Raw genomic sequence first — 16,200 nt, forward strand, 5'->3', positions numbered from 1 at the left:
TCCAAAGTTTTTTAAGCTCGTAATGTTAAATTTAACTTCATTTCTCCTTTTATCCAGGTAAAATGTCATGTGACTATTATTTCCTTTACCAGTTATTATATTTTTAGACGTCTTAATTTATCACTTTTGGCTATTTCAAAATTTCCAACGTGTCCTGAAAAACTTTTATTTCGTCCAACTTTCTTTAAGTTGAAGTGTATTTGTATTTTCCTTGAAGTTAATTTGGATGAAAAATACGACGCACAAAAATTTCGTCTCCTGTTTGTTGGTTTGCTCTTTTTTTATTTTATTGGAAAAGTTTTGTCGAAAAGACTCTAATGTCTCGTCTATTAATCACCAGTAAAATCTTCATTATAACCATCAAGCTGATAGACATAAGCCACAATGAATCATAAACCAACATAAGACATAAAATATAAAAGTAGTCTTATGCTTTGCTCGTATATTTTCTAAGGACCTTATAATATCACACCTCCTTCCTCATAAAAATAGAAGCGTGATATTTTTATTTTATCTTTCACTGGAAAAACTTTCAGTGTGATAAGGTCCTGTCATAGATAGACAAGATATTTTTTTTTGTTTATATGAAGGACATCGTCAAGGGCTATACATATGCTTCCTTAGACGTCCCGTCCTGAATTACTTGCATAGTATTCACAATATTTATTTTTGGTCGTTAATTTCCAAGGATTATGTTTAAATGATCCAATTGGGTTTATTTTTATCCTTGAATGAAAATAAGAGAGAGAGCGAGAGAAAGAGATGACAGACGATATTAACAACTCTCTTTCTGATTAAGTGAGTGAGTAAAAAAGTATAAGGACGAAGGATTGCCTCTGGGGGCTCTCTGTAACATCTGAATCGGATTATTTACGACGCATTGTTTGACATATTGCTGGATCGATAAAATATACATATATATGAGAACTCACATATCATATCCTCATAACCACTCTCCTTTATCCTTATTTCAATCCTTCAAACATATGGCTTATGGAAATGAATGAGAACGTATCCTTTTCTGTGTACTCGAATATTTTTTGATGGATGAACTTTTAATTAAATCCCAATTTAATATGATTTGTTTATATGATGACCAATATGAAACACCGTATGGTCAAGTCATAAACTATTAATAATTCAGATTTTTATATATAAATGAATAACGATAAGTCAAACGTTACGAATTACTTTTTGAATGGTTTAAATAATTCATGTTTTCAAAAATAAAAATAAAAGGTAAGTGGGTTGGTAAAAATGTATACAAATTAATATGATAAGGAATATTAATGAAGGATTTATTGTTTGTTTATATTTTGTTGTCTGATTGTTTGGTAATTAAATACAACAACAACAGATTGTCAATATTTTTGCAATTAAAACATACAAAAAAACAACACTGATGAAATTTAATGACATAAATAATGAATAATGTAAAATGTAATACTTTATCGGTAAATAAACTTGATGTATATTAATATCATTTTTGTTTTGTTGATTATTTTGAGATTGCTTTTGCTTTGGCAGTTAATATTTTAAATATAATAATTTAATGGAAAAAACATGGTGGCTGAAAGTAAAGTATTAAGTTTATTAAACATTGATACCTTTAAGTACTCATAAACTTTTTTAATAATTTGATTTGTAAAAACCAGCGGAGTTCAAACAGTGTCAAAAAACTTAAAATTTTGATACTTTCAATAAATCGTGGTCTTAGGTTTTTTTCTTATGTTTAAAAATCTTGTAAAAATATGAAAAAAATGATTTTTCAATTTTCATATTTTGACATCTTATTTATGGTTAATATTTCTGCATTGAAAAACGGCATGATTTTTCATAAGATTTTCACAAATGTGATTATTCATTCCATTTTTACTCAATAATTAAATTGAATGCGTTCAGATGGCGGATCCATTATAGTGCTTTATCTCAAATGTCATCCAGGATAAAATGTTGGTTTTCATCAAGAAATTGGTTGGAATGGAATTTAAACAGGCATGCTTGTTTTAAGAAACTATTACTTACATAATTTTATCAATAAATTTAAAATACAAACTATATTGTGTGCTTAAAGACTGATAAAACGATCTTAGATTACTTCGTTTCAAAATACACACGATGTATCAGTCTTAAACTGACCGAGATTCGTATCGTTTTCCAAAATTAAAAAAAAACATTAAGAAATTAATTTCACAATTTGCAATTTGTTCAAAAGGAATTTAACAGACTATTTACTAACTAATAGGCTAACTTAGCACACTTACTGACTTATGTCTAGTGATGAAATATCAAAAATTCCCCAAGAATTTGACGTGAGCTCTAGCGGCAGTTAAGAGAAACATGGTGTTTGTTTCAGTTCTTCACGTTTATATCGAAAGCCATTGGTCGTATAAAAAATGTTGTTCAACAAAACTAAAGCTCATTAAATTTAAAAACAAAAACTTTCATGATTTTGTTCGTATCTATTATAGCTTATAAAATGACTCTAGCGGAAGTGAGGAGAACCATACGGTTTTTCGATTTTATTTTGAAAACTTTTTGTTGTATCAAAAAAGTAATCTTCTACAAAATTAAAGTTTATTAAATTTTCTAAAAAAATATATTAATTTGTTTGTAAAATAACTCTATAGGTATTTAGGGAATAAGTATTTAAGCAAGTTACTTTATCATCCCCAACGATGCTACTCGCTATTGACATGATTTCATTTGTTACTGGAAATGAAGAATAACTTTGGAACAGTTTTTCATTGTCTGTATAATCCCTAATTTTACGTGCCATCCCAAAAACTTCATGTTGCTGACTATAGTAGAAAAAAGAACGCTAGTGAATTCTTCGAGTGATGAGAAAATTTTATGAGTAGCAGTCAGCCCTAGAACCATTTGCTAAGTACACCATCAGCGATTCCTCGCCTTGGTGTCAAGGCACCAATACCCTTCATTCCACGCATTAAAGTTTGTTCAATCGTCTGGTCCAACCACATCCATGTCCAAAATCAGTCAGTTCTTCTCATAGTAAAGTGACCCTTTTGCACAAAGTTTTTACTTTGTACAGGTGACATGATTTAGCGTACGAGAAGTGTCCGGTGACATGGAAATATGGAATCATATTCTTCACACAGTTAATATGGGCAAAACTTTAAGCAATGTAATCATATTAAACAACTGAATCGATAAGGCTGCTGTTGGTCCATTAGATTTAAGTTTGTTAAGATTTGTTTGTATAGTTTCCCACTATTGGATCAAATGAGGCTTTTGTTTTAGTGCACATAACGAAGGAGAATCATCAAGAAAATTTTGCATGAGATTTTGGATTGCCTCTAATTCATGTTGGTTTATGTCGACTTGTTCCATTATTACATTAGCTAAAGATGTCTGTATATAAGTATTAAAAAACGAACAGCTCTAGCGAAAGCTTTTCCTTTCAGCATCTTTTCAACAGAAACCGGGGCGTATATAGTTCTCAATAACTCTTGCAGGACACTTCCACTTATCAGAAAACCTATTGGAGCATTAAAGAACATAAACAGGTGAAATCCATTTAATCTGACTACGCATTTTGATAGACGGGATTTAGATGAAGCTACGGCAACGATTTCTTTACTTTGTATATAAATAGATTGGTCAAATTTTACCACCAGGCTTTCGGTCAATTTGGCAACACAAACTGCAAGCATAGTACAAAGTGTATTGTAGTCGGATGGTGGAAAGTTTATGAACAGAAGAGGAATGATTTAAGTTTTTTTTACTAAACAAGCCTGTTGTTATTGAGTGCATGTACGCTTTCCATCCTGGAACATGTAAAAGCCACTAAACTTTGATGCCAACCAAAGAGTGTCATATAGTTTTAGCTGTAACATTTCTTCGACACACGCATTCACATTCTCAAAAACTAAATTTTTTCATCCGCCATATGTTTTCTGAAATTTTTCCAAAGGAAGTACTCCATGTTGTCCAGTTGATTTAGCATAATGTAGTTTTTTCAGCTTTTGCTTTCGTGTGTCGGTTTCTTTTCCTATGGAAGTAGTCCATCTAACGTTCTGACTTTTAAGTCCGCATTATTGAACTCAAATTGGTTAAATGAATCGCTGGAATCTGGTGGAGTGTGGCAATATATCTCCAACAACTGAGCTTCATAGCACGAAAAACAAACCATAAGTTTGATATAAGGTTTATCAACTTCTTAGAACCCAGCTTTCTATATATAAATAAGTCAAGGCTGCTTAGTATTGGAGACATGCATGATCTGGGACGCACAACTGATATAATGCTAAGCCCTATTTCTCTTTTCAATGTTCTTTTTCTTTAGTATAAGAGTTTCCGGTAATGTTTTTAGGGTTTTATTAACAAAATCATCATCAACGTGTTTGAAAAAATCATCACATGTGTTCCTTACATGACTATAGAGTTATTTTACAAATTAAAAACTAATAAGCTTTTAATTATTTTTTGATACGATAAATAGTTTCAAGATAAACATGAAAACCGAAAAAAACGTATGTTTGTCTTCACTGCCGCTAGTTATTTTACAAACTATAACAGATACGAACAAAATTGCGCAAGCTTTTTTTTATAAAATCTAATGAGCTTTAATTTTGTTGAACAACATTTTTTGATACGACAAATGGCTTTCGAGATAAACGTGGAAAACTGAAACAAACACCATGTTTCTCTTAACTGCCGCTAGAGCTCACGTCAAATTCTTGGGGAATTATTTTGGGTCATCACCCAAAGACATCCTTTAGTAAGTGTGCCAAGTTTCAAAACTGTTGTTTTTTTTTTTTTTTGAATAGAAGGCAATTTTTTCTTTTATTGACTGGATTATAAAGCAGTTCTGGAAATAATTTTGGCTTATAGCGGACAAAGTCGAAAATGTGCGTACAAATTTGTTTACAATATTGAATAATAATAAAACTGCATTCAAAATACTGAAAATTCCACAAATCCTGATTAAAAATAGTGTAACTATATTTTAAGGTCTTCAAATATATCAAAATTTTAAATTACATTTAGTTTTTCAAAAAATCTTAGTAGGTACATTATTTTTTTTATAAACCATTAGAGATTTTTTAAATTAAATTTTTCAATATTTTTTAGAATAATTATTGTTAAACATTTATTTAGTTCTAATAATTATTGGTTTTCTATTTTATTTTTGTATACATTTTTGATCTATTTTTGAGATATTGGACATTTTTTGATCATCTTCTTCAGAAAAAAAAAATATTTATAGCGGGCCATTAGTTTCTGAGTAAATTTAAAAGAAAATAATGGCTTTTTAACTTTTCAAAGAAAAAAATTAAAAAAAAAAAATTGAATTTATTGTGCTGCTTTTCCGAAAATTTGGAATTAGCATTTTTTGATCAAAATTTGTGAATGGGGACTAATGTTAATTTTGGGCTTAAAACCATAATTTAAAAAATTGAACACAATCGACCAAATCGTTTTGAATAAAGGAAAGAATAGCGAGGAGACAAATGTGTGGACGAAATCACAGGATTCACTTTGCGATATTTAAGATCCTAATGTGATGCATGATTAAATTTTTGAATTCGAAATTTTTTACGAATAAGTTGATATTTTATAGCAAGTTAAAATTTGAAACTTAAGTGGAAGACAAAAAATCAAAATTAGTGTATGAGATATTTTATAAAATGGTTTTATTAGAAAAATAGGAACCGAAAATCTGTTAGAATTATCAAGGCATTTTAACGAAATAAGAGATACACGTTAATTAATTACTCTGATAAAACTAACAAAAATTATACCATACTAATTTGGAATACAAAATCGAAAATATGGTTAGAAATCAAATAATCAGGCCCCTCAAAGTAGTTACTCTAGAAGCAGTTCAACTTATACAAATTAGTGTTCCAATTTTCTAGCAGACCAATTTTCTAGCAGACCTTTTGGATATGGAAAATTAAGAGTGCAAGAATTAAGCGTTAGGCACTAATCGAGATTTCGCATTTTTGAGGCTTAGAAACGTCACTCGAAATATTTATCACTAATTCTGTTGATATTTCAACAATATCTGTGAGATTTTGGACTATAAATCAACGATTTGGGAATACCGATTCTTTATATTTGTTGTCGTACAGTTTTTCCAGCTGGTGTCTACAGCGCTTTTTTGAACCTTTTTAAACAATGTGTGCTACTTATGTATATACTAGTTTTCGAAAGAGATAAGGTCGTCTGTAAGGTATTTTGTAAGGCCTTATCTGAAATGTTAAAAACTTTAATATTTCAAAATCGAACTTGTTATCATATACGAGTGGAAAACTTTCTAAATATTTGAATTTTGAATAAAATCTGTAAAAAATCATATTTGTTTACAGAAATATGCATTTTTCAAGAATGTTTTGACAAAAAAGTAAGTGACAGTAGTATTACATACGTAATATGCGATTTGCTGATTATTTTAAGTCTGTTTATTTGCCTTCTGCTCCTTGTGAACCCTCTGATTTTTCGCCATCTTATGATATTGATGTTGGAAGTATAGACTTAACTGTTTCTGATGTTTTTGAAGCTCTAGCTAGTCTTGATGTAGATAAAAGTGCTGGGCTAGATAACATAGCCCCCTTTTCCACTAAAAAACTGCGCTGCTTCTTTAACATTACAGCTGAGCTTGATTTTCAATCAGCTTTTAAAAAGTGGCCAGTTTTTGGACTGTTGCAAAATCTCTTATATTTAAGTCCAATATTTAGATAAGTCTGATTCGAAGCAAAATGTGATCAATTATAGGCCTATCTGCAAATTATCAGTGATCCCAAACATTTTCGAAATGCTTGTCTGTAAAAAATAATATTTTTTTTGTTAAGGATTTAATATCCTTATACCAACATGGTTTTGTTTCTGGAAGATCTACTGCTACAAGCCTTTCATTGCTATGCGATTCTGTACTTTTCGGGTTCGAAAAAGGTTTACAGACTGATATTATCTTTACAGATTTTGCAAAAACTTCAAATAGAGTTAGTCATAATATCTTAATTTTTTAGCTTTCAAAACTTGGAAAAATGGAATCGGGTTCAATTTGTAAAATTGGGAAATTTAAAATCCAAAAGTATTGATGCAACTTCAGGTGTTCCGCAAGGAAGTCATGTTGGCCCTTTATTATTTATCCTTTTTATAAATGACATTCCGGTAAATTTTAAATATTCGAAGTATCTTATGTATGCCGATAATGTCAAGACTTTGTTGTTGAGGTTATAGATATTTTTTCTAATATTTCAAAAAATGTTTTTAAAAAAACTGTTATGTTTGCTTTCTTATCCCAATCTGTTTTGTAATTAAGATGTATCTAATGCTACTATTATTATTTATTTTTATTTTTGTACATATACTCTAAAGTCACAAACAAAGTAATTTACAATTTGTTTTTCAGATTTGAAATCTGGAAATGGTTCCAATCTACCTTTTTTTCTTAAACAACCAATAATTACCTTATTAAAACATGTTGTTTAAAATAATGGCCTTTAGTACCAATTTATGAAATTATTTTTTCTTCTTCTTTGTCCTGGGAAAAATTTCCTAAGAAAACACATGTTTTTTTCCACATGGAACTAGTCTTTCCCCAAATTTGTCAAAAAGCATAATAATGCCTTACTTTATTCATAAAATTGAGCTATATTTACTTTATTGTTACAAATTGAATATCTCCATGAACTTTATACACTCGGCTCAGAGGCTAAGCGTCTTTCAAAGACGTCCATAACCTCAATTTTCCTATCGCCTTATGTTCCTTCCTTTTCATACAGTAAAATATGACAAACAGCAACAAGGAAAGAAGAAAGAAAAAAAAATTATGCAAATTAAATACCAACATTCCTTAACAACTTCGTCACTTGAAGCTTTTTCTTTCCCTATCTTTGACGTAATTGGCAAACAATATTTTCTGCTCTTATCCTTCAATTCAAATAAACAACCAACCAACTACCAACACACTTTATCGGCTTTAGAAAATTATCATAATAAAATGAAATATTTTGTCCACTTGACAATGACATAGTTTTCCATATCCATAAGGGTGGATTGGAATATAGAAGACAATAACAAAAAGAATAGAAGGAAAAACAGCTTAACGGTATAGAACAACAACAAGTCAGGCCATTCAAAACGTTTTCCATCGCGTTTAAATAAAAATAAAAAGGTTAAATATTATGAAAAAAGCCCGTAACTGTTTTGCTTGTGGGTTATTCTTATGGAGGGTATAGAACGACGATGAATAGGACACACGTAAAGCGGAACGGAAATGCTTCGTTTTCGTTCCACTCCCGACATTTAAAATTATGATGGCTCTTGGTTGCTATACATCTACCCTATACAGCAGTGAGTATATACACAACAAGGACTAAAAGGACATGTTAAGTACGCGCAATGTAAATACTAAATACCCAGTTTTCATTGTGTCCTCATTTTAGTCTAAACCACGTGCGGATCCTTTTATTATTGGGGTCATGACATTTATCGAGTCTGTTGGAAGGAAACAACAAAATTTGAGACAGAAAAAGAACCCTCTCGCTTATAATGAGCTCTTATTCCATCATAATTTTATTTTGTTGCGATGGTTTAATGTAGGTAAAGTATTTGGAAGAACTTGGGCCTATTTCTTGGCTCATACATCAACAAAATTTTGATATTAAGTTCTTATACAAAATCTTTCTTATGACATTGACTGGGCCTTTAATTTTGGATCCACTACTGTCTTATACTCGAATATACTCCCATACGTATGTATTACACTGTTCAAATGCCAATCTTTTATCAAAACTTTTGATTTTTAAAAATGGTAGTATGTCGAAATTTAACATGACATACACACATACTGAATTTTTTATATAGATATCTAATGAACGTTCTGAGGAAGTCATGATTAATGGCTGAAGAATTGATAAAGTGATGTAGGATTGAATTTTGAGCCTTTAGGGTTACATGTATTAATATAACTTTTCTTTAAATGTCAAGCTGTTGTTAAAACCCACCATCTCTTTATTGATTTTAAAACCACGTACTACAGCATCCATAGGGAAGAGCTCTTAAGAACAATGTCTAGTTTTGGAATCCCTGTCAAACTTACGATGAAGAATGCACGCTGCTCTATCAAGGTCGGAAAAGATCTCACCGATGCATTTGATGTCAAAAAGGCTTTAGACAAGGCGATGCACTGTCATGCGATTCCTTTAATATCGTTCTGGGAAGAATTGTGCAAGACTTACCCGTCAATATTAGAGGCACAGTCTTCCAAAGGTCCATCCAACTACTCGGATACGCAGATGATATTGTCATAATTGGAAGATTAAAGCGTGATGTCAGTGGAGCGTTTTTGAGCATTGCGACGGAAGCGAAGATGATGGGTTTAGTGGCCAATGAAGGCAAAACCAAGTATATGATGTCATCAACAAAGGACACTGAACAACACCGTCTTGGACAAAACGTCACCATGAACAGCTATAACTTTAAGGTAGTTAAGGACTTTGTCTACGTAGGCACCGCTATAACCACAGACAACGACATCAGCGTTGAAATCAAACGAAGAATAACTCTTGCAAATCGCTGCTAGTTTGGACTAAGAAGGCAATTGAGAAGTAAAGTCCTCTAAGACCCTCATCATCCCGCTTCTCATCTATGGTGCTGAGGCCTGGACCCTGTCAAAGAAAGATGAGAGCGTCTTAAAATGGTTCGAGAGAAGATTTTTGGTCCCGTACGCATAGATGGAGAATGGAGGAGAAGATTTAACGACGAACTGTACGGGCTGTACAGCGACACTGACCTAGTTAGCAGAATTAAAGTCCAACGGCTTAGATAGCTGGACATCAACGCTCTATCCGGGAAGGTATTCGAATCCAATCCCGAGGGACGACGCAATAGAGGAAGACCGCGACTCAGGTGGCGCACTCGGGTGGTTGGAGACTTCAACCAACTTGGGGTGCGAACCTGAAGATATCTAGCTAGGGACCGAGCTGGCTGGAGACGCATGTTGGTTGAGGCCCAGGTCCGCCCCGGACTGTAGCGCCACCTTAAGTAAGTAAGTTGTTAAAACCTACAACCTTTTAGTATGAATATCAAAACAAACTTTGCAAATTAAAAGAGCGTCCAAAAACTTATACTGGTTCTGTTCTTGGCAATCCTCTGAATTAACGATTGGTTTTGATGTTCTTAATTCCAATCCTGTTGCAAAATCACTTCAAGTCAGGTTTATGAGATTTTGCTTTTTAAAGTTAAAAAAAAAGCATACAAGACTTTCTGAGGTTATTTCAATACAGAATTTTGTATTTATAAACAAATAAAAGCCCTGTTTTATTACTCTATTGATCAAGGTTGAAGGTTCTGAGCACTTACGAAACCGGAAAAGCTTCTAAAACCTTTGTCCAAAACTGTTTTTTAAGAGTTTTATGAAATACATACATTTATTTCTATTTCAAATAAAAACTTTGAAAAAATTCAAAATTGTATGTTAAAGTTTTATTCTGAATTGAAATTGATTTTCTCTTTCTTGGTTTATTAAATTTTGTATTTGTTTCTCTTTAAAAAAAACCTAGGATCTTTTCTTTAATATTTTTAACATCTATAAGTAAAATGTTATTACAGAAATAAATACTATGTAAAAAGGTATCCTTAACAACTAAAATAAACTTCCGAGAAAACGCCCATAGCCTTGTCCCATTTCAGAAATAATACATATCTCCTTAATGTGTTTATAATTTGGCCTTGGTTTAACATTAAAAACAGAGAGAGTAAGTTAATACCTATACATAATACATCCTTTCGTCTAAAATTAAATCTTCAAGCAGTTTTACAATGTTAAGATGGTTCAGTGGTTTATATTTATAAAGATACGAGACTCAATAAAAATTTCAAGACATATAAACGAATAACATCTTAAAATTTTGTATACCTTTTCTTATTTTATTATCTAAATAAACTCAAGTATCCCTTTTCGTTATTGTTGTATAAATCAACAACAACAAGAAACTCCATTTTTGTTTCTACTTTCTTTCTGTTCCAAAAGTAAATTTACCTAAGAATAAAAATTTTGATTCCCTTTATAACCCTTATTTTGAAAATTTTCCAATTCACCACCCACGTACCTTTCCTATTTACATATTTATTTACCCCCTTTAAAGTGCTAGCTTAGCTGGTGTTCCAATTCTCCCTAAAGGACGAAAGTCCATCACAATATAAATTTTTAAGTAGGTATCTTCCATTTTTGTTTATGGATTTTATGTAGATTGCTACGTATACAATTTTGTTGACACTTCGTTAAAAAAAAACAAACAAAAATTATATTTAAGATTCTATATTCTAGCCAAAACCAAACACTCGAAAACTCACACACACACTCACAATAGGGTAACCCTTTTCTTTAACGTTGTATACGAAACATAAATAACCCTTTTTCTGTTAAGTAGGTAAATCAAATATAATCCGCACGACGAATATCAAAATCTTGCCACAGTTAGATAAAGCTCCTTAAATAAAATAAAATCAAATAAAATAAGAGAATATCCTAGAAATCCTTAAGGAAACAAAGAAAACAAAAACAAACAATCAGATCCTTCGAATAAAAATCAGAACAACGATACCCACAGTCATCACTTATTACGACACAAGACACGATAACATCATTAGAATATTATCCTCGCGTTATCCTTTCTCGGAAAATAAAAATAAAACATTTCAATAGGTAAGGACGAAAAACCGCAAAGGAAACAATTTACGATCTAGTAGCAGATACGATACGTATAATAAGATGTGTGCTTTCCAAAAAGGATAACATCATGCAGAAGAAAAAGAAGAAGACACACAATTTACGTCTGATTGGATAACACGATGAATGCTATTTCGCATCCTTCAAATCCTTTACCATAAACTCTTTGCCATTCCCCCATAAATTCGTTCCTTCTTCCTTGTAGAATCACTTATGGCCCGAAGCATTTACCAATCGATCATTCACTTTCGATGTGTATCTCAATTTATATCTCAACAAGGACAACAACTGCGATTCGATGGTAAAAAAGGATTTGTACTATTATTATTATTTAGCTGGCAAACGAACCACTCTCCATTGGATGGATGGTGGAGTCCTGCAGCTTACTCTATGAGAGTTGAATAGTAACTCCTCATCTCCAAGGACTAAAGTTTGCTTTCGACTTTCAACTCTGTGCCATTGTTTGGCATTGTCTGTGTTGTTCCCAGTGAGCTATTTTGTATTTATCGACAGATTGCTCAGAGCTGTAGGGGTTCGTCCTGCTCGTCCTGGCGATGATGGTGTTGGTGATGGTGATGAGAATAACGATGGCTATGGAAACATGAAGATAGCTACCAACGACGACATCACGGGAAATTCATGGTTTCTGATGCGTAAAAAGTTTTCTATTTTGGTTTTGATAAAGTAATTTATTTTTGTTTTCTATTTGGACGAAGATGAAGATGGGTTAGCCAACAAAGACTTAAAGTCTTAGAAGTTTTCTTTCACTTTCGTCACTAGCTCGTTTCGTTGGGTTTCTTCGTTTGCCAAAAGGTCAGGTTAAATTGAGTTTGGAGCATGGAGCGTGGAGTGCGAAAAAAAGGACGAAATCAAAAAAAGAAAAGATACAATATTTCAAATGATAATTGTGATGCGAATCAAAAGTAAATTTATTTTTTTGGGGAAAAAGCACCGCCTAATCCCTTTGTGGTATCTACAAGAAAAAATGTTTCCAGTTAAGCTTTTATGATTGTCTATCTTCATTTTTTGAGTCTTTTTTTTGGAAGCATCTATCTTTGGTTATGATTTTTATTTCGGTTCATTGTACAGACATCGCAGTCGTCGTCGTCGTTATCCTTAGGGCAAATGATTTTTTTGACTCTAAAAAAAACAAAAGGGCAAAATATATAATCTCTTTTAAAAATTAGACATTTCAGTCTTTTTTTTCTTCTTGTATTTTGAAACACGAAAATGGAATGAAATGAAAAGTGTTTGTAGTACGTGTGATGGCAATATAATGGAGTACAACAAAAACATTATTCATTTTAACGTCTTTTGATGTTTTTATACTTTTTCTTTTTTTTTGAATTAAAATTAAAATTTTGTTGTGTTTGATCTTTTATAATTTGTGTTTTTGTAATTCAGAAATGTTATTATGATGAGATTGATGGTTGTTTTTTTCTGTTGTTGATTTTTCATTCGGCTTTATTGACTCAAAATTATGTGCCCCTTTTTTACATTATTTTTTTAAAATGGTTTTTAACTGGAGAAAAAAAACAGATGGTAATAGCAAATGGCTTGAACCTTTAACTTCGAACAAACAAAAGAAGATAATTCCATAATTTACAATCCTAATCTTATGAAAATAATTATGTTTTGAAAGGTGTTTTAGGCACTTTACTTTTTGACGATTAAATTAAAACTGATTTAAAAACGCCTTCTTTTTTTTAAATGCATAAGATTATGCCCAAACCACCCTGATTCAATATTTAGTTATTTATTGTCAGAAATTAAATGTATATCTTTATTTTTCGAATGTTCGAAGTTTATAAACTCCAATATTTGTCCATTTTTTCTCAGAAATTATTTTGTTTCTCTGTTAAAATGATTAACAATTCAGATGGAAAATTACGATACATTTGCATTCTAAATTGTTTAAATAACAATTTTCAATGTGACATAATTAATAAAGGAAAAGTTCAAAACACAACATCAAAGTGGATCCATTGTTCAATTTGACAGCTCCATTATACGCTGTCCTTTTTTTGATTAAGTAAGAAGTTTAAAAAAAGTAAGGTATATTTGTCACTCTGATTAATCTAAGATAGAAAGAATGGATGGAATGAATATGAATTGGAGCATGGAGTAATACCAGAGGGTTTCTAACATATTAAGGTTACATTAATGATGTCGAAATCTAAATTAGGTCCTTAAGCACAATCACGTTTAAGTATTACTCACGTCAGAAATGATTTTTTACATAGAACGAAATAGGAGGCCAGTTCCAATTTAAAACATCTGAGATCTCAGGACCTTTAGTAAAGATTTTTGAAGTGAAGAAAACTATTTCAGCAGAGCGTTCAATTTTGAGCTGAACCATTCTGAAAAGAACATTTTTTTGATCCAATTTCTCAGTCAGCCATTTTGAAATCTGTCAATGATATAATTTGTCATTTTTGTTTTATTTTTTGGTGGGAAAAAAGTTATCAACTTAAACAGAAATTAACATTTTTTGAAATGACTTTAAAAGTTTAGAATTGCATTGTCTAAATTTTTCATTTGAATTGAAATATACTAGAAATTAACCAAAATTGAGTATGATTCCTAAAATTTGTAATATCAAAAATAATTGATATTTAAGAAACTTTAAAAAATCGCAATGAATTGAGGTAAACAACAGTTTTAAAAAATGAAAGTATTTCCTGAAATAAGAACCTTTAGAAAAATGCTTTCTTTTTCAGATTCCCAAAGAAACTGAAATTTGTTGGGTTTTTAAGGTTCCTTGATTTTCGATCAATGTCTGTTAGTGCGTGTGCATTTATTCAGGGACGCTACAAAAATAGAGTGACAGGAACAGAAAACCAAGCCATATTTCTTGCCATTCTTTTAAAATTTCTCGTCAGTAAGGTTTGCCATTTTATGATGGAAAACCCAAATGTGTCTCTGTAACGTCGTTATGGCGAATTTTGCGAAAAGATCTCGGTTTACATCCTTCCAAGATTAAATCGACGCAAGAACTAAAGCCGCTTATGTTCGTCAACTGTCCTGAGCAACAACTTGAAAATTATTCGGATTTCAACTCTTGCTCTAAAAATAATACTTATAACCGAGGCTGAATTCATTCATTCATTACTAAAGTAAGAGATGATGAAGATGCTCTGGTAAGATTATCCAAAAACATTTTGTGAACCACCTTAGCAATCACATCAACAAAGTAAGCTAGTTCGTTCCAGTCTTTAAAGGGGGAAGCATTCACTCGAAGTAATTTTCTTAAAATTATTTAGTGAAGACAAGTTTCACTTCTTTTCATCACTCCAGTAATGAAATTCGCACTTGCCTTCAAATTTTGTTTGTATTTAGGGACTATTCTTGACTCTACATATAAAGCGTAGTTGGGTGTTGAGTTAGGCAAACGAAATATCCTGTTAAAAAAGTTCCTTTGTACAGTTTCAAAAGCTTCGAAGTGTGTATCCGACGACTTGAACGCCATTTGCCATGCATGCATTTACGAGTACTGTCGCGTTGAAAACTTTGTACTTGGACGTTAAATCAACATTTTGGTTTGAAAAAAAACTTAGGCCACATTATGTTAAGTGCCAATTTAGCTTCGTTACTTTTTTCTTTAGAGTGCTTTAGATAGCTTAAATTGTAAGTCAAGACTCAAGAGGACACCCAAATATTTAAACTCCTGTACAACCTCAATATGTGTATTATTTAGAGACCATTTTTCTTTTCCCTCGCTTTCTTGATTGTCTCTTTTCAAATACAACATTCTTAGTTTTTTGGGTATTAGTTTGCAAGCCTCAAGACTCGCAAAATGAACTTAGACGGTTTATTTGCATTTGTAGCGTGAAAGGATTATCAGCAAGAATAACTAGATCATCCGCGTACAACAGGACTTTGATTAAAATGTAAGCAAAATTAACTCCACCCGGAAGAAGATCGCTGATATCATCTATGAACAGGCAAATAATAATGGGCTGAGGATACAACCTTGAGGAACACCTGAAGTTGTTTCAAATCGATTTGAAAATGTGAAACCGTCGCATACCCCTGCATTTATTGACGAAATAAAACTTGCATACACTTGGAGAAACTTTCGTGACAAACCAATACAAGAGAGTTTGTAGATTAAAGCTTGTCTATTGACTTTATCAAATGCAGCTTTAAAATCAACTAAGCAAGTGTATAATTTCTTTTTCCTATATATAAATTGTTGACCAATGCTTGAAATGGCAAAGATATGATCCATGGTTGAAAAATCTCTGTGGAAACCGGCTTGAAAGATGCTCAAAAGACTGTTATCCTTAATCCATTTTGTGAGTCTTTCATATAGGATTGCAGTAAAAGTTTTTTTTATTGAATTTAAAATTGAAATACCTCTTTAATTTTCCGCAGCCTTAGTATCACCTTTTTTTAAAAATGGCAAAAATTACAGATCGTTGAAACTGATAGGTACACATCCATCATTGTAAAACTTGTTATAAAAGGACACGTGGTAGTTTTTGAAATCAGTT

The 16,200-nt window shown here is 31.6% G+C and overlaps 1 protein-coding gene across 7 annotated transcripts in view; it reads right to left on the reverse strand.

The window, feature by feature from the left end:
* Positions 1-16,200, reverse strand: part of LOC129948825 (dual specificity calcium/calmodulin-dependent 3',5'-cyclic nucleotide phosphodiesterase 1) — a 501,195-nt gene that overhangs the window by 169,484 nt on the left and 315,511 nt on the right. The gene's annotated exons all lie outside the window — the stretch shown is intronic.

The sequence above is a fragment of the Eupeodes corollae genome, chromosome 3 (genome assembly GCF_945859685.1).
Source record: "Eupeodes corollae chromosome 3, idEupCoro1.1, whole genome shotgun sequence".
Classification (NCBI taxonomy): domain Eukaryota; kingdom Metazoa; phylum Arthropoda; class Insecta; order Diptera; family Syrphidae; genus Eupeodes; species Eupeodes corollae.